Raw genomic sequence first — 23,353 nt, forward strand, 5'->3', positions numbered from 1 at the left:
TTAGAAAGATTTTTGTTTGGATCTGAGCTGCAGTAAAATCTGGGTCACTGGGTTAATGGACAATAAGAAACAATTAATTTATAAAGCTGTCAAGTGCTGATAATGATGTGGAATAGATTTTAAAGTTTGTAAGAGTTTTTAGGATGTTGTTTTCCCTTTTTGTCTCTTGCTAAAGTAGAACGCACTTTGCTCGTTCCAGTTTTGGAGACATTTTAACTCCCTAAATAGCCAGCCATGCTTTCACTTGCCCACATTTTGTATTTTTTTAAGCTGACTGTGTAAATCCTTTGGCTGCTCGGTGAATATTTGTGAGCATGAACAGTAAGTCTCCCTCTGAAAGTGAGTGGCTGATTTTATGAGTGTTGAATGGGTAACCAAAACAATAATGTTTCTCTTCCACTTCACAAGAAAGAACAGAGGGTTTGCATTCAAGACATTTTAATCATATCACTATCATACTGTGCCCTTTATCTAGAACTAAATATCAGCCAAAGTTTACTTGAAAATGAGCCTGGGTTTTGCTCAAATAAGCTAATGAACCTTTGTGAACTTCCAAGACTGGGCTGAATTTCAACTTTGGAACAATACTTGAAGCCAGGTGAGTTTTACTGTAAATATTTCCACCATGGTTCTAGCAAAAATCTGAACTTGTTTAACTAAATGCTTTTGTAACAGTGAGGACTGGATGACAGACTTTTTGTTATGAAAAAACCTGAAAAGTAAGAGCAGTGATAATATGCTACTGGTGAAACTGTGTGCTGCGTTTCTAAAGGTACAGATTGAAACATTAAATATAAATGTTCTTTTTGTTCATCTATACATATTCATAAATAGGTACCAATAGGAAGAAAATGTCCTCAATTTCAGTTGCATGCCTACAAAAATACTGAATGTGCTCTGTAGGTATATAGATTTGTAAAATCTAAGACAAAATACACGTTACTAGTTACACCATTTCTAATCACTATGAACCCCTTTTTAAGGGGTTTGAACCTAAATAACTCCTTACAGAATGGAAAGAGAATAAATGGGGGGATTCAGTGCAAGAACTAAATATCACCTCAAAACCAACAGCAAATTTTGCTTACTTCTGGTAAACAGACAAGAGCATAGAAATCTGTGCTGATCCATAAATTCCCCTCTGTCTCTACCCTCCTACCCCAAAACATTACTTGATTTCATAAGCAGATGGAGCTAGCATGGAGATGCCTTCACACAGCAATGCAATTGCTTCAAGATGGACCACAGTGCTTGATAAAAATAAATAATGAATAAATAACAGTATATGCTGGGCACTTGACTAGCCTGAAACGTAGGGATTTATAGAGTGATCGCCCACCATTTTTCTGAAAAGCATTTGAAGTTTGCTCCAAATAGTCAAAAATGCAGTAAATACACATAGCCAATTCTCTAATTTAAGGTCTGTTAGTATGGAGGCAAAAGAATGGAACAGCACTGGGATAAGTACCCTCACTCTGGTGCAAAACTAGTGTGATTTGATGAAGAAGCAGGTTATTATCAGAGTAACATCCACTTGGAGCTCTTACTAGGTGGCGGCATTGTGGTATCCCAGGGGTTAATGTTTTGTAAGCTTCTTTAAATTGTTGAGTAAAGATTGTGTAAAAGTTTTCTTTCTATAGCATTAATCTGTAGATTAATGTTTCCTGTGTTTTAATGACATGTTTCCCAGCCGCAGATGAGTGGTATAAAAAATGTTTAATTAGAGTCAGTCATAGCCTGCTGGCAAGCAATGACCTTACCTTCAACCCAACATGCTGGATAAAGAACTTGCAGCCCTTTTTGTTCTCTTCATGACAGGTTTAAGCCTAAAAGGCATAAAGTGTATTATTCTGCATATTCTGCTGAATGTTGACCATAATAACAGAACAGTATTATCAGTGTTTTCCAAGCAATTTTTTGTTATTTCCTGCTTGGAATTTACTGAGAGGGTTTTGTGTTTGTGGAAAGGGAGACAGAGACACAGAGGGGTGAAAGTTCAGCAGGTTTTTCTGAGTTTTGGACTGTAGCTTCTGTTTTGTTGTCTGTACCTAAAAGCAAAGCATTAGCTAGTCTAGCCTGATTTTAATGTAACCACTGCACTTAAGGCTTCCACTCACCACTAACTATTCCCTGAGGCGTTTATTAGTTCAGGCATATATTCCATAAATTACACAGAGGGCATGATACTGTGTTTCAGTTTATCATGTAGATATGTCTGTGTTTTTAATCTCTCTTGGACAATGGAAGCAGGGGTTTTACTTTTCGTACCATGCACTCTCCTGTTTCCTAGTAAAAAAACAAGCTTTCCTAGGAAAGCTTCTCGTGCTGCAGCACAGAAAGGAGGAAAATCTGTCTGCCATTATATGCTGATACAATTAAATACATGAGCTGGCTCGCATTGACATGGCTTGGCTGCAAGTCAAGAAGGTACCCATAAAAAACCCTAAAATCTGTGTGTGCATGCATTCATGTGTGCCTGTGTATAAAAAATAACTGGGACATGCCAATTATTTTTCTCCTGGTTTTAAAACGGACTCCACACTCTTATCACTGCCAAAATAAAAGAAAATAAACAAAGTGTTTCTTTCGATCCGTCTTGCAGCCTTTATCAGCTTGGTAAACGTACACTGGGAAACCAAAGAGAAACTATTGGTGTTCTTTAGCAGAAAGAGCGAACCAAAACCAGACTTTCTGAGAGTTTATGAGAGCATGTAAAAAGATCATTTCCTGCCAAAGTCCCTAGCTGTAACTGGAAGATCAAAATGTCCTGATTGGGAGATTGTGTTAGTCACAAAATATGATATACACGTTGCATTTTGGAGTTATCATCTACTTAACACTTACTGTTGCTGGACTGGGAAAAAACACCACATATGTTGCTACCTTATTGAGTGTAGCAGTAATAATGAAAAGGGAAGAGAAGGTGGAGGGGAGAAGAAAGTTACTGCTGGAAGTAGCCAGCATTGTGATGAGAGGACAATGCTGGTGTGTGAGTGAAATTCCCTCCAGTTACCTCTGGATCGACTCAGCCCCACTACCTTTGAACTTCTGGCTCACTGACAGAAAAATCAGCCATGCACCATTCTGCTTATGCAGAGAGTAAAACCAGCTCAGCCTGCCAGCACACACTGTCTTGCTCTACTGCCCTGGTGCCTCTGATGCTTTTATTTTCCAGTTGCTAAACTCGGAAACAGGGTCTGCTGCAGCTCCTGAGTTATTTGCCAGCCTGTCAGAACTCTGCTGCAGATGCTGAAGGTGCAGTTATGTATTTCAGTGCATGTATGATGAACCCAGGTATAATATCTCCTCAGCACACATGGAAATGCTAAGTGTGCAGTAATGAGTAGGACAGGTTGAAAGTTATTTATCAAAGCTGTTTTTAAATGTAAAACTGTTCATTTCATGTTTTACTTGGAAGTTCAATTATCTATGGAAAGAAACCCAAAGGATGCCCCAATGAAAAATCTGTCTGGGAGTGTGGATATGATGACCAGTGAAAGCTACATTGGGTTTTTTATGCACCCATTTTCCCTGTGGGCTAGGGCTCAGACAGCTCTCATGAAGCACCAGGTTCAACAAGAGAAGGGATTGTAAAGCATCAAAAAAGAATTTGCTGGATCAAGAACCCTAATCAAGAGATGACAATACAGCGACAAAAGGCATTTTTACCATGACTGTGCTAATATTTTCTTAATCTACTATTTTTCTATAACAAATGTCATACTTTTAATTTTTAATGCAGTCAATTTTCAATGAAATAAAAAGCTTTTCTAAGAAACATGGATTAAAACATCTGACTTTTATAAAAATAATTCTCAATATAAAAAAAAAAGATTCCCGACTTAATAGTAACCAACAAAGCAGAGCTTAATTTGTGTAAGAGTTTTGACTGGAAATACTGTTATTTCTGCTCTGGTGCATGTAAATGTGATGGATTCCTACTGTGAGGAAGACAGAAACTAGAGGAAATAAGGGAGCTACTACACTAAATCAGCCCTGTCCCTGCCCTTGCAGCTGCTGGTGTTTGGTTTTAGTCCACAAAGAAGTGTGTAATACTAAGGAAGCAAAAGAATCATGAGCTACATTGAGTGTGATGCTGATAAAAGACAAGCATTTTTGACATTGCTTTCAAATCTATATTTTTTTAAGTTTGTATATCCTGCAATAACTTTTTATTATCAGTTTTTTTCTCCACCTCTCCCTGTGGCACAAATGTCTACAGCTGCATCTCGATGGTAAACACAGATTTTAGTTTGTTTTTGGTTTTTTTCTTATTTCAGTTCCTGTCTTGAGTTTATCATACTTGTATTATTGCTGATCTCGTCCATCAGTGATTTGTGTCACAGGGGTCCTGTCCACCTTAGATGCCATTCCCTCTATCTTTCTCTGCAGGTATTTGCAAGTAGGGTGGTAAAATCCTCCCTTCTTTATGAAGGAAAGAGAGAGACTTGGCATGTAAAGGGCAGCTTAAAAGATTGCCAGCCCTACAGCAAGATGTGGCTGGCTGGCAAAGGCTGTGACAGCCTTCCTCAGCCAACCCACCTTGTTCTGCTTTCAGTCTGGGTTCACTTCCCATTTTGCTTGGAAGACAGAAATGTGCTAAACTACAGGAGGCTTGAAAATCATTTTGTCAGAGATTTGTGCGTGCAGACTGCTCTTTATGCTTGTAATAAGGACAATAGAAGTGCTGACATTGTAGAACCAGAGAATCATTTAAGTTGGAAAAGACCTTTAAGACCATCAAGTCCAACTGTTGTATCTGTTTTACTGTTTAACCATTTTATCCTTGTGTAATCACAGTCTTATATTTAAAGAGGACCCCAGCATTAAGGAGCAGAGCACAGGTTACTGAAGATTTGTTTCAACATAAACATCTTGAGAAATGTTCTTTGTAATCTATTGGTCACTCACAGTTACTCAAAGTGCAATTCTAAATAGAGTTTATTTTCTTTATTCAGTAATGTACATTTTCACTTTCAGGCCTTGTTCCCATTAATCCAACTGAGATGCCCATTAATCTGGTATTCCTGTTATCACCATACTTTGAAACAGACCAGATTTCCACCAGAAATCATGACATATATGTAAGTCTTCTCTCAGTTAGGAAAAGAAAAAACCCAAAACACTTTGGTGTCTATAGGCTAATTGTGTGTTATATAAAACAAGTTTTTCTGCAGTTGAGACAAGTGAAAAACATTTTCATTAATCCATTTAAAAGACAGTGGCTTTTTTATTCAACATCCTTTTGATTCAAACCTATCACTTAATGCCTTTCTTGTCATGTTAGCACTGAGGAAGACAGTATATTTCTGTATGAACTAAGGAGTAGCTGCAGTTTCAGTGATGAAGTCAGATCATTTGGCTTCATCACTGAAACATCCACCTTGGCTTTCAGCAGGGGAAGAGGTTAGAAAAACCTACTTAGTACTGCATTTTTCTTCTCCTATAGCATTTCTTTGTCATAGAAAGTACAGATTAAGAGTGTTGTTTATGGGGCTCTGTGAAGACACTACAGATAATGCTCTGTGCTTCCCAATTATCCTCCAGAGCCTGTACTGCTCCTTCTCTGCCAGCCCCTTTGGGGCCCTGGGGACCCCAGGTTCAAGGTGGCTGTGGTGATGGCATTGCCACAGAGCACTTGTGTACTTCCTCCTGAGAGTAAGCTGCTCCCCAGGTTGTAGTGGTAGAGTCTTGGGTGCTGGATTTCCTCAAATTGACTGCCAAAGTTTCAGGCCACAGAATCATTTGGCTTGGAAGGGACCTTAAAGATCATCTTGTCCAACCTCCCTGCCATGGCCAGGGATAATTTTCACTAGAGCAGGTTGTTTAGATCCCCATCCAGTCTGGTCTGGCACATCCAAACTTCTTTTGGCAACCTGTTCCAGTGTCTCACCATCCTCACAGTAAATAATTTCTTCCTAATATCTAAGCTAAGTTTACCCTCTTTCAGCTTGAAGCCCTTCCCTCTTGTCCTGTCACTCCAGGCCCCTGTAAATAGTGTGTCTCCATCTTTCTTGTAGGCTTCCTGGTCCTGGAAGGCTGCAATTAGATTACTATGAAGCTTTCACTTTTCTGGACCGAACAACCCCAGTTCTCCCTGCCTTTCCTCACAGGAGAGATGCTCCATCCCCCTAATTATCTTGGTGGTCTCCTCTGGACTTGTTCCAACAGGTCAGCAGACATGGGGTGTACGCACACAGTTTGTGGTAATTGGGGTGGGGCTGCAGCAGAGCCTCATCCCCAGTGGGCACAGCTGTGAGAAGCAGGTGAGCAGCATTGACAGCAATGAGCCATGGAGTGCCCAGGTGCACTGACCAACCTCCAAAGGGAACAGAGGGCACTCAGGTGCACTGCATCAACATCAGGGCATAAAAGGCTGGGCTGAAGGACAAGAAGGGCAAGATGCTTGCAGCCTTCTGGAGTGGTGTGGTGTTAATCTGTGTGGGTTGAAGCCTTCTGATACTGTATGGTGACACTCTGTGTGTTGTGGCCATCTCAGCTGTGACATGTGCTGCCACTGACCAGCTGGGAGTACTGGGAAGCCAAATCACTCATTCCACCCTTGGCTGTTGTTACCAGACACGTAAGTCAGAAGTGACTTGATTTATTTCTGGGGTCATTTTTGGGAAAGAGGAATGCAGAAGAGCTTGTGTTTCTAAAACTGTTACTTTATAATAGATAAAATAATATATAATTCAAAATTCTGCTTTGGGACTTGTCTTTTAGGTATGCATGTATATCCTGACCATTGGATTTTTTAAATTATTTTGTATTTCTGTGAAAGTAATTAATGTTCTGCATTTTGTGATGAGTACCCTTCACCAAGATTTGTGTTTCTATTCTGATCATTCTACTTTAACTGCACAAGTGGCTTTCTTTGCCATGTCCACATGACAGTCTTAATTGTAAAACAGAGTTTTGGGGTTTTTTTTCTCCCATTTAGATTAGGTAAATAAGACAAAAGGAAGAAATGTTTTAACTGCACTATAGATTTTTTTTTTCCCCTCAGGCAGATGTATCCATTTTATGGTTTAGTAGGAGACATGGTAGTTTTCATGTGGATTGTAATCTAGATGGTTTTATCTGGTCTTGAAGACATCTGTTGGACTTTGCCAGCTGTATGTCACGATTAATTGCTGGTTTATTTCTGTCAGCTGTTTTAAGATATAGATATTGCTCAGATGCTGTCTCTGACTGAACCTTGGTACAATTTGTGGTAATTGGGAGTGGCTAATGGGCTATAGCTGTGACAAGTGGGTGACCAGCATTGAGGTAATGAGTGCCCAGGTGCACTGACCAACGACCAAAGGGAACTGAGGGCACTCAGGTGCAGTGCATCAACATGAGGGTATGAAAGGCTGGGCTGAAGGGCAAGAAGGGCAGATGCTTGCAGCTTTCTGAAGTGGTGTGGTGTAACTCTGTGTGGGTTGAAGCCTTCTGGAATTCTATGGTGATACTCTGTGTGTTGTAACTCTCTCGACTGCCATGTGTGCTGCAGCAATGGGGTTTGCTGTGAGCAATTTTGTAAGAACTTTGTAATGATTTAATTAGAGCAAGGATTTTTTTTTAAGCTGCAAAACACAGGACTAAATGCAGTGCAGGGTCTTCACACCTCTGTGTGGGAAATGGTTTTTCTATGCCACACAAAAATGCTGCTGGCTGGCAAAAGAAGTCTAATTCTCCCCACAACCTGACACATAAATTTACAAGATGGCTTTTTGGAAGAGGAAGGGTGGCCATGTCTCAGCAGGATGTTGCTGAGATATTGCAATAATGTTGGTGTCTGACAGTTGTGGCATTTTTGGTAGAGTCTGTATTTAAAATTTAGGGCTTTCAATATTGAGGTATTGTAGAAAGAAAAATGTGATTCTTTGAAAAATAGCCAGCATTTTCTGAAAATATTTTATTCCTTTATATTTTGAATTGTCAAAAGCGATTTTTAAAATACATTGAGGTAGTTAATATTTTGGTGAGGCTTTTCCAAATAACTGTGCATTTAATTATTTTAAAATAAAGGGAGTTTGCAAAACAATTCCGAAATCTATTGAAACTTGTTTTTTTATTTGCCAACTTCTGTCTTTGTTCACTGTGTAGCACACTGACAATTAACAGTTGGCACTGCAAAGTGTGTCCACCCGTATGATTATAGCTTTGGTGTACTTATCTTGTAGAGAGAGAGTTATAAAGACACATTCAGGGTGTTCCTATTCAAAATGTCTTCCAGGCAATATGTTTTTCAGGTAGATAATTCCAAAATATACTATCATACTAGAAGGGCATTAAAATATTGTTAATTGCTATCAACAAATAATGTGTTCAATCCAGATGCTTTAACTAGAGGAAGGTCTTTTCAAAGAGAAAGTGTTTGAGATGGAGCTGTTTATTTTTGAGGAAAACTTCTTATTTTCCATTAGGTGATTGGAAACTAAGGGCTATTATCATTATTGCTTTTATTTTATTCCCCAGCCATGACTGGGAGTCAGGAACCACACCTGCAACAACGTGAGTGCTGAAGTGTATGTGTGCAAGTGATGTTTATGGCCAAAGCTTCCTTCATTGGAGCCCTTCAGCCTAAGGCGCAGCCAGTCTGGTTGGCTGACAGATTGAACATCATCAAAACTATTAAAATTCCTCTTCATCCAGCCAAGCGGATGTGTATTCCCACTTCATCCACACCCCAAATTTCCCTGTCTTGTTCCCGGACATCAGAAACTGGTCTGTCAGCAGCACAGCCCAGCCACGTCTGCAGATAACAACGGTTCAGATTAATAATAAAACACACCTCAGCTGAGGTTTTCTTCCCTAGTACAGGATTTTCTAGCACAGTGTTTCTCTTTAGCAGCTCATTTGACACTGGTCGCCTGACCTCTGCTACCATAATAGCTGTTAATGGAAACTTCACCTCATGCAACGATAAGATGGATTTTTGGCAGCTGTGAGAGATTATGAAGAGTAAGAACAATCTTAGCTGGAATCAGAAGAAAAGAAAGCATCTGTACCTTGAGAAACACTCAGATGGTTTTCATTACACAGCAAGCCTATATTTATTACAAAGACTAGCCAAGAGACAGAAAATGATGGGTCTCTGCACTTGGGGCAGGGAGACAGTGTCGGCTTGATAAATTCTTCCTTTCTTCTTTCTTGTGTGACTACAAGTGACCAGAGCTGTTCAAAACTAGTGGCTTTCTATCTCACAGGCCATCTTCTGAGGCTGCTCTTCATCATAGTTTTCTTGTAGTGTTGCCCCCTCGTCTCCAGCTGAGTTTTTTTTTTTTTTTTTCCCTTCTGAAATGTTAAGCAAAGGAGGTGAAGAAAAACAAGGAGGGCAAAGTTACTTCTTTCTTTATAAAGGAATTTTACTACATCAGATATCAAATAAATGATTAATTTCTTTAAGGTCATTGTCACTAGAAACCTTGTTTCCTAAGCATGAGCATATGGTGAGAAACATCTTGGGCCACAGAGATTGATTAAAATTCAGAAATTGAAAGCTCAGTCATTAAAAGTGAAAAGCAGAAAACTGCTGTTGTAGAGAGCATTTGGTAAAAAAGAAGAGGAGAAAAGAGGAAAAATATCAGTGAATATAAGAAAAAATATATTTATTTTTCTGTCTTCTATCCAAGCCTGGAAAACACCAGATTGCGCTGAGCTGTCGCTAAAGATTAGGAGACAACAGCTACCAACCACAAAACATTTGGATGTGTCACTAAAGGCACTGTGAAGGGAGCCAAGTGAGTTGAGTAAGCAGAATGCTGTGGCAGAAAACTTTGATTTAGTTATAACTGGGTAAACATGAGGCTTAACTTCTGTAAACAAGTGTGGAGTTTTGCCACAGACCCTTTACATCTGAAGTGAGAATTAAATTATACAAGGCAGAGGGGAAGGCACTTCAGAATTTTTTTTTCTGCTGAAATTAATTTGTAAATTACAAGGGTGGAAGACAGGAGTTGTCTTTTTAGCTCTTCCAAAAAGCATGAGAGAGGCTTCCATTGCTTGTTTGATCTGTTGCAGCTGCTCCTGGAGAAGCTTGTTCCCTTGAGGTGGTAGGAGACGTAGTAGTATTTTCTACATTCTTCTGCAAAAACCTGGAAAGAAAGCACAGAACAAAACATGCCTGCCACCATAAACCCCCTCTCCTTTATTTTTCTTTTTTGTTTAACGATCTGCTGAGGTTTTTGCACAAGGATTCTCTAATATAATGAAATTTATATTGTGTAGAAATCAATACTGCTATCGTTGCCAGAGGTACAGAAATTCAGTTCAGAACTTCAGTGATGATTTAAAACCATCTTGTTCTTTAAGTGCCAGATGATGGTATTTTAGATATGGGGCTTCATCCACAGTTTATAAGACATAAATTGGTGGCAGGCAGGGACAGAATTTTCCCTTGTACAGCTGCATTTGTGTTCCTCGCTTGTCTCTAAGCATATTTATATATAGGAAATATTAACTCCTGAGATGAATTAATTCTACATGTCTTCTACCTGCTAAATGTCATGACCAGCTACCATTGTTGAGAAATGTGGCCTTCTGCTCATATACAAGAATTTAAACCTGAAAACTTCATTTGATTAATGGTTCCATACTAAAAAACATTGCAATATCACCAAACCTGATTTTAATATACTGTTTTAGTCATGCTTCACAAAGGTTTTTTTTTTGGCAACATGAGCATTGAATGAAGTAAAAGGTGACTTGAAATAGAATCAGAGTTATAGAATTGGAAAGGACTTTAAAAGTCACCTGATTCCAAGCCCCCTGCTGTGGGCAGGGATGCCACTCACTAGGTCAGGTTACTGATCCAACCTGGCTTTGAACACTTCCAGGGATGGGGCATCCACATATTCACTGGACAAATAGATGGTTTGCAAATCAGTGAAAATATCTTTGATGTCTTCACAAGAAGTGGTTGTTATAAACAATAAACAGTTTAGACATACCTAAAACACTCAATTCCTATTAGGATGTCTTACTCCCTCTTATCCACCTGTGTGGATCTGGACCCTTATTTGTTGAGGTTTTCTGCTGACTGTCTAGTTGGATTTTCCAGGCAGAGATATATGGAGGAAGTTACATCTACTGGAACTGGAGCTACTTCAGAGAAGTAGTTGTGCAAGAGATGACTGTTGGCACTGTGCTTGAAATTGCTAAAAAGAAGGAAATTCTTCACAGACTTCAAAGATATGTGTTTATTTAAAATGGAACTCCATTTTGCTCTTTTGCACCCTTCTAAATTGTGGTTGGAATTTGAAGGGAGTACTTTTTGTTGCTCGGTCTATGAAAGCAGTAAGTGTACTTTTAGAATACAAGATTAAAAGCTCTACTGGGGTTTTTAAAGAAGTATGTTACACTGGATCAGGTGTGGAGGAAAAGTGTTGCCCTGTAATTGGTCTGAAATAATTTATGGAATAGTGATTACTCTGCTGGTGAAGTGTATATCAAAGAATCTCTCTGTTATGTAAATTCTACTGGAACTGTTGAACAGTTATATGCATATCACAGTATAAAGAATGGTGTAGTGTCATGTTATAGCATAAGAAAAATACCACCTGGGAAATCCTGAAATGTTTGTGTGTAAATGGGTTTTAAGAACTATATTTGCTTCATGAGGATTAATTTTATCCCACACATAGAGACCTAAAGTATTGCCTTAATTTGCAGTGCATTTCACATGTTTCTATCCACCTAAATAGCTGCATTATATAAGGTATAGATCAAATCTTACTTTTTACTCAAAGGCAAGAGGTGGACATATTTTAGAGACTACATTGTCTTCATTCAGAAACCAGTTTTAAAAAGGATGAACAGCCACTGGAGGTTCTTCTTCCAATCTTGTGTTCTCTTCAGCTTTTCCCAGAGACACCTAGACCTGGAAGCACTCAGAAATGTAAACCCTTCCATAATCACAGATGCAGTGAGTCTCACTTCTGGGCTTTCTCGTGTGCAAGAGAATGAATGGAGCAAAATAAAAAAAAAAAAACCACCCATCAATTTGCATGATGAATTATTTGTCTTTGCATAAATTGTTTAAGAAGCTTTTATACACGTCTAAGAATCTGTCATGGCCTATGCGTTTAATTTTTGGTCTGACTTGAATAGCCAGGGTGTGAGACCAGACATAACGAAGGCTTTGGAGTAGTCCAATATTTGTTATTTTTGGCTGCTAGCAATGAAAATTTCTCTGAGCAGGTGTGTGTCATGATATGGCAATCCATGTGTCAGTGTCTCAAACAGAATCTAGGAACAAGACCAAACTCCTCTGTACCACAATTATTCCAGCATATATTGGTTTTTATTTTTAGTTTCAAATGCAGCTGCAAGTTTTTGTCCCAGCTAAGATCTGGCGAAAGCAAGAGATATTAAATTAAAAAAATAACAGGATACTTTCCAAGGCGCAGAAGCAGAATCTCATTTGGATTATACAAATGAGACAATCCACTAAATGAAAGCAGGAGAAGTTTAAAATCAAACTTTCCATTTTGGAAGAGCAGTGTAAAAGTAGCTTTGGAAATGGCTATAAACAGCTTTTGGAAAGGGGTGGTGGTGGGGGGGAGAGGACTGTCAGTTGGCATGGACAATCCTATTAATAAGAGAATTTCTAAAGTCTTTGTTCTTGCTCCTGTCTTCTTCTTTCCTATTTTATTATATGTCATACTTGGGGAATAGAACTTATAAGAAAAGTATAATTTTTTTGAGCTTGAAGCTTTTATTTTGCTACAGTTGAAGCTTATCGGTGGAAAGGAAAGGTGTAAGGAGAGATGAGAAGTTGTGGCAGTCAGGATAAATGAGGTCTCAATAATTCCTTCTGTGTTCCATGGACACAATGGATAAGAAACCTTTGTGTTACAGCAGTGAAGAAGCAGGGACAGCAACCCTGGCATTACTTGTGGGGTTGTGCTTGTGCCCTGTGCTACACAAATGCAGGAATTTCTATTAACGTGTCTAGATCATCCTCCTTATATATCTAATCTATAGTAAATATTTGTAGCTGCATTTTAAAGTTTGCATTCTTTGAATATGTAGCATGCTGCTTACTGTAAATATTAGATGCTAAGAGAAGAGTTTTGTAAACCTTGTAATATCACTTTGTATTTGAAGCCTTCTCAACTAGAAACAAGCACAGATCACCTTATGTATAAATTCCAAGATTTCTTAAATCTGTTCTTTGTACTCAGGTTTTTAATGCATGTGTTTGATGTAACATAGGCCCGTTGTTAAATGACATAAACCACCATTCACTTTGTGAAAGAGTTACATTCTAAACCAGCTGTTCAGCAGTTAAATAAATTTTAGCTGAATTTATAAAGAGGTAAGGTTTTTTTTTTTTCCCCCTCATCTGTGTGGTGAGTCAAAGGGGAACTAATCATTTGAAGAACTGGTTATCAACCAGCACTGACTTTGATAAGCCAGGGATTGTAAGAATGAAACCCCTGCAACCTTTTATTATTTTTTTTTCAAGAATGCCTCTGTATTAAAACAGTAGAAGAAAATATATACAGAATGCAATTAAACCGAACCTAGATTAGATTACTAGTTTAGTAATATTCCCTAATAAAAATACAGGATTGGAAGAAGAGTTTAGAAAGACTACAGTAACAAATGCAAGAAACCATGAGGGCATGAATTAATGATGCAGAATCAACTGCTCACAGATAATAAATATCTAGTTTAGGAAAGAGAAAGCCACACAGATTTCTGATAATGAATGTCTATTGTAATACCTACCCAAATGTCTGTCTGGCAGGGTTGTCTAAAGGCAAAGTAATAATTGAGCTAAATCTGGAGTGAAATTTAAATGTGCCAAGTAAAAGAACAAGATTTTTTTAATGAGTCTTGAAATGCTTTCACAATTTAAGTGATGGAGAACGTGTTGGGGAGAGACGAGCTACAGAGAAGGCACATCTTCAGATGTGTGTGTAGACATGGCTCCCTGATGCTTCAGCAGATCTGCTTTCATTCATACCAGCTGCAATTCTGACCCCTGGCACTTCCAGGCTTCCTGGCAGAGCATTATTTGATTAGAAAACAGAATTAATGACTTTGAAGTGTTTGAACAGAATGAGGGAAAAATTGTATTGCTAATAAATCCTGTGCATAATGCAGGGTTAGAGCAGCCCTGTTATGACAGTGCTGCACATCAAGGATGATTCCCCCAGCCTCAGTGGAACTGAGTTACCTCAGGGTAAAAGAAAAAAGAAATACTGATACATTATGGATTTGAATTTTATTCAGCTATGTAAACAACACTAGCCCACTGGGCCATGCTATATTCATCCTTTTGGTTTCTATTTTCTTTCTTCTTAAATAGAATAATAAAATTGCTCTCCAAGTTGAGTAATTAATTGCTTAGTGGAAGACAGAGATCCTTTACTGTTGCCCCCATCATATTGTTGTTGTCAAAAATGTTTCTGAGGATTGAAAACTTGTAAGCAGCTTTCAAAAATAAATACAAATAGTGGTTTAGAAGAGTGCCAACCAAGTAAAAGTTTGAAGTATTACCTTTGAACATATAGTGATTATTAGGACACATGAATGATGGAGAAAAAAATATCTTCCATTTTAAAAACCAAGCAAACCTAGTATAGTGAGGGGGTCTACTTGCAAGACCTATAATTCTGCATTTTTGAAATAAATGATTTCTTTCATAATGGTGGAGTTGAACATAGTTTGCAACATAATGAGTGTTGGCTAGAGGGAAAGACAATCTGGGATTTTATTTGCCCTTTTGCTTCTACAAATGGACCTGTACAGTATTATTTCTAATATAAGTCTCTACTCCAATTTCTGTGTTTGGTGACCTGCTGGAGAGAGCACTATAGAGGAGGTGCTGCATATGTGTGGCTCTGAATACAGCCTTTTTCTTTAAAAGGCTAGTATATATTTAACTGAAAAATGAAGCTCTGTTTTGTCTACTTTGGGGACATAATAGCATAATTACCTGAGCCTTGCAGCTGGCAGACTTTTCCCATGCAAATCTGGAGAACTCTTACAGGGCTTAATGAAGATTTTGTGCTCTGATCAATTATCTGCAGGAAATAGCCATGCTGTAATTGGCAGCCTAAAAGGGAGTCAATTAGCACGATCTTTGTGGGACAGCAACCCTCCTTGGGGGGCAAAGTTAAGGCAATAGCATGTTTTCTTTGGAAAACACTTTTAAAGATCTGATCTAGCCTTGTGCTCCTTTTATCACGAGGAAAAAAAAATGTAGGTACACCAAAGAAAAAGAACAAATTACCCATAACCACATTCTTAGCCTGAAAAATGCTTAATGGTTCCATGATGTGAGGAGCAGAAAGACCCTAATCCATGGCAGAGTACACAGAGAGCTGGATGTGACAGTGATAGGGATAAGATCAAGAAGTGAGAGATGCAGTAGATTTTCAGTAGATTTTAATTTCATTGTAGTTTACTGGCTGCTGTGGCATCTCCCATGCAATTCTTCACTGAATGTAGTGTTTTACAAGGAGGTTTGATTTGTCTCTGTATTTAAAGCCACTGTTTAAAAGCTTCAGTAATCTTTGACCATTTCAGAGCTTTGGATGATTGCTTGTTGCATATGAAATGAAACAAAACAGAAAAATTGTGCCAAAATGTGGCCTGTGTTCAGCTTAAACAAGTTATATTGCAAAATAAATAGAATTTAGTGTTAAAAGGCTGTTGTGGGTTTAATTTTCAGATTTCATGAGGGGTAAGTATTTGTACAAGTCTTTTTGCTTTTGTAGTGAAGTATCAAATTGGCAATATGCCAGGCTGCTCTCCATAACACACAAAATTGATTGTGCTGCTAAAGCACTTTCTCTAATTTGTAGAAAAGAGGAGCATTAAAACCTTCACCTAAAAGTCAAAATGGGGGTGGGTAGTGGGAAGATACTTGTACTATAAATAAAATAACAAGCACTTTTTTAAACTGCCTTGTCATTTTAGATGATGAAAAGATGCCCATTTTCTAGAATCCATCAGGAAATGTTGAATTACTGTATTTGTATTTACTTTGAAGAAGTAAAGCCAAAAGAAAGGAGATTAATGAAAAACTACAACACTGATCTTTAAAAGTAAATAGATAAAGAATCATCTAAGGAGTCTGGATAGCTACTGCTTGTTATGTTAAAATCATAATTAGGTTAAATTAATGCAACAACATCAAGTAGAAAGAAATTTAATCATTAAACCATAAATAAATTTTAAAAATATCACAAAGCCACATGTAAGGAGATCTCCCAGGGGATCTGTAAGAGAGCTGGTCCTGTGGGCAGCACTATGTAAAAGCACAAGTAGTATAATAAATAAGAAACATTTTGCCTATGATGTGAAATGCAGTTCTGACACATTCTGGGGAACTCTGATGTGAGCTTTCTTTGAAAGAAATGTTTGCTGTTTTGAAAAGTAGCTTGGATCTTACTGGATGGCAGAGAATACCTTATTTGTTTCTCTCCCAGATGAATAACAGAGTTAGCATCTGAAGGGAAAGCAAAGGTGGCTAGGGATTTATAAGCCCCACTGCAGATGTTCTCCAGGCAAAGCAACTGGCTTTGGTAAATTTGGGAAAGAATTTTTGAAGGGGTTTCTTCAGAAAGTAGATTTAAATGGTTTTCCTTTTAATTGGTTTGGGAAAATATTTTTTTGGTGCGAAGTGGAAAAAATAGTTTATTTAATAGGTAAAGTATTTACTAGTATGAAAAATTAATAATATTAAATAATGAAATTTCTTGCTGTTTTAAAAGAAACTGTAAACTTAGTTTTTTTTGTGGGTTGCAGCTTAGCATATTTAGTTGTAAGTAGTCTCTTCAGTGCTGGAAATGTTGTGGCCCAGGTCTGGCAGGTTACAGGTGTGAGTTGTTGGTGTTCTTTTGGGTTTTCAGTCTAAAGTAGATTTAAATAGGTTTAAAGAAAAAGAAAAAACTATAGTCTGTGGAACTTTTTTTTTTGCTTTAGTTAGCTAAAAATAATTAAAAGTAAAGGAGAGTGGTCTTGTTGTCTATCTGTAGATAATACAGTTTAGGAGTAGGAATGTGGAGGAGTGAGTGCGGTTTTTGAAAACAAATTGTGTGCTTCTTCTTCTCCCCCTTCACTTCCAGAACCAATCTTAAAGATGTAAAATTTATTTCTGGGCTAAACGGACAAATGGGGATACAAGTAAAGTATCATAAAATCACCCCAGAGCGGTGCCCCAGTGCAGTAATTCCAAGCTGCCTGTGCCAAAGGAACCTGCTCAACCTCTGTACAGACATGCGTGGTGTGCCGGGAGAGCTCTCAGTGCGGGGATCAGCAGAGTGGGCTCTAGGGACAGCACAGCTAGACCTGAGGGCTGTGTCACTCTGTCACATTGGTGGCATGCTCCAGATTTAGGCACGGATCCCTGTGGTTTCACCTTTGGGTCATGTCAAGATATTTCCGTTCACCTATACAGACCCTGAACCTTCTCCTTCAGGCTCAGGCACCTAGAATTCTGTCAAAAGTTAGAATTCTGTCAAATCTGCTTTTAGCTATTGATTTAGCTTTTAAAGAGTGGAATCCCTTCTGGTCCCCTTGTTTTTGTTTGAGCAGAGCAGGGAATGTATCTGTGTGCAAGTGCATCCAATGGGGATCATAGCTCTGTATCTTGGTGGTTGTGGTATCCAGTTTTGGATGGGAAGGTTATGTCCCTGCTCTACTGAAGCCTGTTTCTGGGTTTAGCTGGTTTTAGATAAGGTATAAAAATGGTGTTTGAGCTGATATTCCCCATCCCAGCTCTATTCCTTCCTTTTCTCGGCGATTTGCCGCATTAGGGTAAATCCTGAACAAGATTACTCAGAGTACTTGGCATCCTTCTCCTTCATCATTTCACTCCCTCCTTTCTATCCTGAGCTTCAGTGCTTCTTGCACTGAAGATGTGAAGCATCCACCTCCCCAGGCCCTGGCATTGCACCTCTGGTGTGGCAGCATCAGCAAGAAATTTTACTTGTGGACACTTGTATCTTGTCGTTACACTACAAAAAATATCTTCTGGGTGGATAAAGATCAACCCAAAGAGCTTGAGCAAATGTCAAGCTTGTTTTTAGTGCTTTCTGGACAAATGTGGCTGTGAATGGAGAGTTTAGACATTTTGCTAGATGGCAGCCAAAGCAGTTTTGGTTTGTTGTTGATCTCGGTGTTTACATGCAGCTGGCCCAATTTTGCTTTAATGACTTGATTATTTTGCTGCATGTAACTGTAAATAATTTAGTCCATCTTCTTATAAAAAGAAAGGCAAGAGCAGGAAATTATCTCTTACTCTGGGCTATAATTAAAGACAATTGAATAGCAGATGAGCAATCCCTTTTGAAAATCCTTATTTTAGAATTCTAGAAGGTTTTTTTAGATATGAGCTCACTTCCAATTTGGATTGCAAGGATAAAAATGTTGTTTAAAAAAATCTACTGGAACACAAGGATATAGTTGCGCAAAATTCCTAAAAATTTTTAGGAAATTTTGGGGAAGAAACGGAATATTAATTTTTGTCATATGCTTTTCTTCTTCCTTTTATGCTCTTACTCAAAAGCAAGATGTGGGAAAATAAGTGTATTCCACTTAAACTCAGAAGTTTCCCTTTCAGAATTGCAAAAATAACTTAAAATCAAAGGCTTATATTATTTTCATTTTTGGTAAATAGAATTTTTTTCGGTGGGGGAAAAATAAAACCCACCTGACTTGAAAGTTTTGTATAGCCATCCTGTTTAATGTAAGACGTGGTCTTGGCCCAAAACAGGTAATTGAAAGTGACTGTTCCATCTATCACTGAATTATTTTGTTAAAAGATGCTACATCCTAAAGCAAGAGATAAGCATTTGCATCCTATGGAAGTCTTGGAACTCTAGGAATTTTAAATGGGTGGCTTTTTTTTTTTTCCCTCAAAGCAATGTAAAACATCCTGTACACTTCTCTGTCCAAGAGCAATTTTGCCTGGAACTGCCAAAGGTTGAAAGAGGAAAATGTCATTTGCTTGGTAACCATTGCCACCAGAGAGGAGTCCATTGGCTAAGGGAGTTAATACCAATTACAAGAAAGGCAATAATGTGTCGGGTTCTATCAGCCCAAGGTTGGTCTGTAGGAATTGATAAACAGTCTGTTGATTGATAAGCTGAATAGAATTACAATGTAATGGGAACTGGGACTCACACAGTGAGTGTCATGTCAAGTCTAACCAGATTTCTCTCCTCATACAATGCCAAGTCAATCTTCAGTAGCTAAAATGTTTACAAATCTCTCCCTAAATTTAGTTTACTGATTCAGTGGCCAAAGCTACTTACTTTTTTTATCTATTCCCACCTCTTCCTTTGATAAAGCATAATACACCCTGCAGAAAAATATACTCAAAAATATTCTAATGCACTTAGACTCATTTCCTGAGCTCTAAAGTTTAATCACACATGGAGTCATATCCTACAGCTCTAGTATAACTTTGGTGCTGCATCAAATAAGGATGAGCTAAATCAAAACGTAGACCAAAGCATGTGCCAAAATGTGGGGTGTTTTTTTTTTTTCCTGACTGCAAGGATGATATTAGTTCTAAGGATTAAAAGCAAAAAAGGAGAAAACAGAAAGACAGTATTTTTGCATAGGGTATAAACTGAGGGCTCAGGCTGGGCTCTCTGTCTTCATCTGTCTATGACCTGGTTGGTAACTTCAGGAACATTTTAAAGTAGAAGAAAATTCCCATTAATTTTTTAATTGATAAAGAGGACAATCTGTGTGTATGGAAAGGATAAAATTAAGAGGGAAACCCAAAAATGGTGTGAAAAAAAATGAGCTGAGGTTGGGGTCAAGGGCTGAAAATTGCATACAAATGCACAGTAAATCAGGGCTCATTTTTGGATTAACTTTATTATGGAAATGTGAACTTTCATTTTACATGAAATTCCCATATTTATAGACATTTACTTTTATAAATTGTCTTTGTCATACATGCCTGCGCATATAACATACTTAGGAATTACTCTGCTGCACAATACCAAGGAACTTTTTTAAATTCCAGAGTTTCCTTTTATATGCCAACCTGACCCCCAGCAAGAAGAGTGAGCTGTCGAGCCATAAAAGTTAATGTGATTTTTCCTATGTGTCATGCATTGCCCTACAAGGAAAGACCTTTTTCTTTTCCTTTGGGTCTTGCTGTCCCAGTGGATGTTTGGTGCTGTCTCCCCTGATGTTGTCCCAGACCCTCTTCCCGTGCTCCTGGCTTCCTTGTGCTTCCAGCAGCCATCAGGACCCTGTGTGCTGAGCTGATTTATGGGTCTGTAAGTGGTGGGAGTGAATGGGGAAGGGAAGAGAGTGTGGGAGTGGGGTGGAGGATGGGGAAAGAGGGTCTTGTGGAGAAGGCTGAGAGGGAGGGAATCTGCCTTAGCTCTTGCCTGCTGCCTGGAGCCAGATGCTCTCTGCACGTTTTCTGGGGGTTATCTCCACACTGTTCTTCCAGGGGATGCTGGTTTATCCGAGAGTGGATGATTTATGGAAAAATGGGTAATTCATCTTTTATCAGTTACAAGCGGTCCAAATACTTACTGCAGAAGATCAGACTGGAAGATAATCATACTTCAGGTCATTCCAGTGTTAAAATCTATTATGTGTTGGGTTCAGGGCCTTTTTAGCTGCGAGATGATAATTTATAACATTTAGAAAACTCTCTTATGTTTTGCCATTTGCTGTCTGTGACCTTCAGCATATGTCAAGCATATGGTGAGTTTCTGAATGCTTAAATTGTATCAGCAAGGTGCTATGTTGCTATGTAATTGTTTTTAACTTCCAGCTGTGGCATGAGAGCACTCTACTCATTTAGCTTATTAAGAAAAATAAATGTTCCCTTGTTTTTTTGTTGATGTATTCACTTTGTTTCTGGAGTAGTAGCAATAGATCTGGGGACAGTAAAATAGTTGGAAATAGGTAAAATTGCTTTCTACTCAAACAAAGGACAACCCATCCACATTTCTAAGTAATCTAGGTAATCTGATATAGCAATGCTTATAAAATACTTAGTTTACATATAGTGGAATTTTGTCAAGGTAAATTTTCAGGTTATTATTTTTCACACAGTGTTCTGTACTTAGATTCTTATTTCCCAGTGTTTCCTTTAACACTGGATAACATGCCTTGGGTGTCTGCTTGAGGTGTATGAAGCCAGGCTGTGACACAGCACTTTGTTTGGAACTGTAAATATTTAGCTCTGAGAGCAGGCTCTGGAAGACCCAAGGCAAGCATTCAGTGATGAGATGTAGAAAAGAAATAGAAAAGAAAAAAAAAATATAAGAAAACCAATTTGACTTAGTAGTTTCATGAGGATCAAACAAACAGTGTCCCTTTTGTCTTTTAATTCTTTTTTTTTTTACATTTACTTTTTCATTGATTCACCTAACCTATTTCTCATTAACTTCCTCCTTATGTTCTGTGGCTGCAAAGAAGTTGATGACCTGCTAATTTACTCCTTGCGCTCAGTATCTTGCCAAAAATTGCCCTCAAATGAGGGTAGTCAAACAAGAGAGTTTTCACATCTCTCTTAAGCACCCTGCATGTATTCTGCTTTAAAAAAAGAGCTTTTATTTTATGAGGGCTTTTTCTAAATTCACAGAGCTGTGAAGCTTACCATAATTTGCAGAAAGCTGTATGACTGGGGGTGGGTGGGAGGAGAAATAAAGGGAAAAAATAAGCCAAGGGAAGGTGAGAATGTATTTGAATGAAATAAGTAAAATGAGCATATGCCAATTCTTCCCTGATAATGCCAGGAAAATGAGACAGAGAAGTGCTAACAACATATTTCCAAGGTATCACCAAAGTAAAAATAGAAACAATCTTGGCAGCAGGTAACCAGCAAAATTGCCATGTCTGTTCCCTTAAATTTGAATATTCATCTCTATAAATGGAATTCACACCTTTCGTTTAATTAAGACATGAAAGTAAAAAGATAAGTTTTTTTTTGTCACACATTTTGGATAAAATCTTGACTAGAAAAGAAAAAAAAATAAAGGGATATTAATTGGACCAAGAAATGTGTCTGGCGCAGGGAAATATATTAAGTTTTTCTCAAAATTTGCATAAACAAAGAAGTGTCAATAAATGGTGGCCTTTATTTTGAGATGGCTGTGTCAAGAGTTACACTGCTTGTGCTTGGTCTGTGACAGTAAGATACCAGACTAGGATATTGTTATAAATTTAATGCTAATATGACTGTAAGAGAATGTAACCTGGCAGCTATCCTCTCAAATAAGTGCAGCAATTACTTTTAAAAGTAGTGGAAAGCCTAATATTCAGGACTAACAGATTTACAGAAAATACACTTTTCCTCTAAGGAAAATTTTAGGGACTTTTGAAAAGAAAATAATTTTAAGTAATTTTTGTCACACTGCACTTATAAATGTGAATTGCCCTCATTGCTATGGGACCGAATGTATTGTCTGAGAGGGAAGGGAAAATGTGAGTTACTTCCAGTAGATTTTAATTAAGTTTTGCATCAATATTGATCACCTTATGCCTACAAGCAAGAGCAAAAAACCTCAGTGACTGTGTACCTTGTAATCTGCCCACAAGGCATCTAAAAATGAAATTGTCTGAGTTTCAGTGGAGCGAAATAGGGATCTACAGTGACTCCAAAAGCTGGTGCCCTGCTCTAGTACATAGAAGTCCAAGGTATGGGGTATGGGTTTTCATGTTGTAGCCAAATGTGCCCCTAAATAGAAGAATTCCTACCAGCTAGCCTTTCTGATGGTTAACATTTTTGGGAGTAACTGCAGCCTTTTCTTCTGGAGGCATGAGAGGGATTTTTAGTGACTCCAGTGGAATCATTCCAGATGTGGTGGAAATGAGATCACGGACTGGGCCTCCTTTTATAGCTCTGGTGAGATACAAGATTGCTAAACTTACACAAGAGACCATGCCAGCTCAAAAATCTGCCTTTCGCTTGTTTGTTTGCTCTTTTTTTGTTTGGGTTGGTTGGTTTGGTTGTTTTTTGTGTTTTTTTTTTTTTTTTTCAACAAGAGCTTGTCCACTTAGGGTTTGCTCATGCCAGGCCTTAGACCTTCTTCACAACAGGTGACCCAGCATGCTCAGAAGTTAGGTGTGGTTCTTTTGGCTGTAGGCACAGCAGTAGAGTGTCCATGTGCTGGGGACACAAAGAATGAAAGGAAAAATCAAGGATTTCTTTGGAGGAACCAAGAGTAGCTTGATCGACTCACTGCTGGTTCACCAGCAGTGTGTGAACAGCCATGGCTGTTTTCTTTCCCAGCATTACACAATTTCTGCACATTGTCTGTGGAGGTCTATATGTGTTTTTTTATGATTGGTAGAACATACTTCAAATTAATTTTGCACATTTTTGGACTGAAATGACATTTTAAAAGTATGTCATAAAATT

At 38.2% G+C, this 23,353-nt stretch overlaps 1 long non-coding RNA gene across 1 annotated transcript; it reads left to right on the plus strand.

The window, feature by feature from the left end:
- The first annotated feature begins 7,312 nt into the window (after positions 1–7,312).
- On the plus strand, positions 7,313–9,207 carry LOC137472623 (uncharacterized). The gene is made up of 2 exons (XR_010998315.1): positions 7,313–7,512; positions 8,840–9,207. It is a non-coding gene; the product is annotated as an uncharacterized lncRNA (long non-coding RNA).
- Positions 9,208–23,353: the final 14,146 nt, after the last annotated feature.

Source organism: Anomalospiza imberbis, chromosome 4 (genome assembly GCF_031753505.1).
Source record: "Anomalospiza imberbis isolate Cuckoo-Finch-1a 21T00152 chromosome 4, ASM3175350v1, whole genome shotgun sequence".
Classification (NCBI taxonomy): domain Eukaryota; kingdom Metazoa; phylum Chordata; class Aves; order Passeriformes; family Viduidae; genus Anomalospiza; species Anomalospiza imberbis.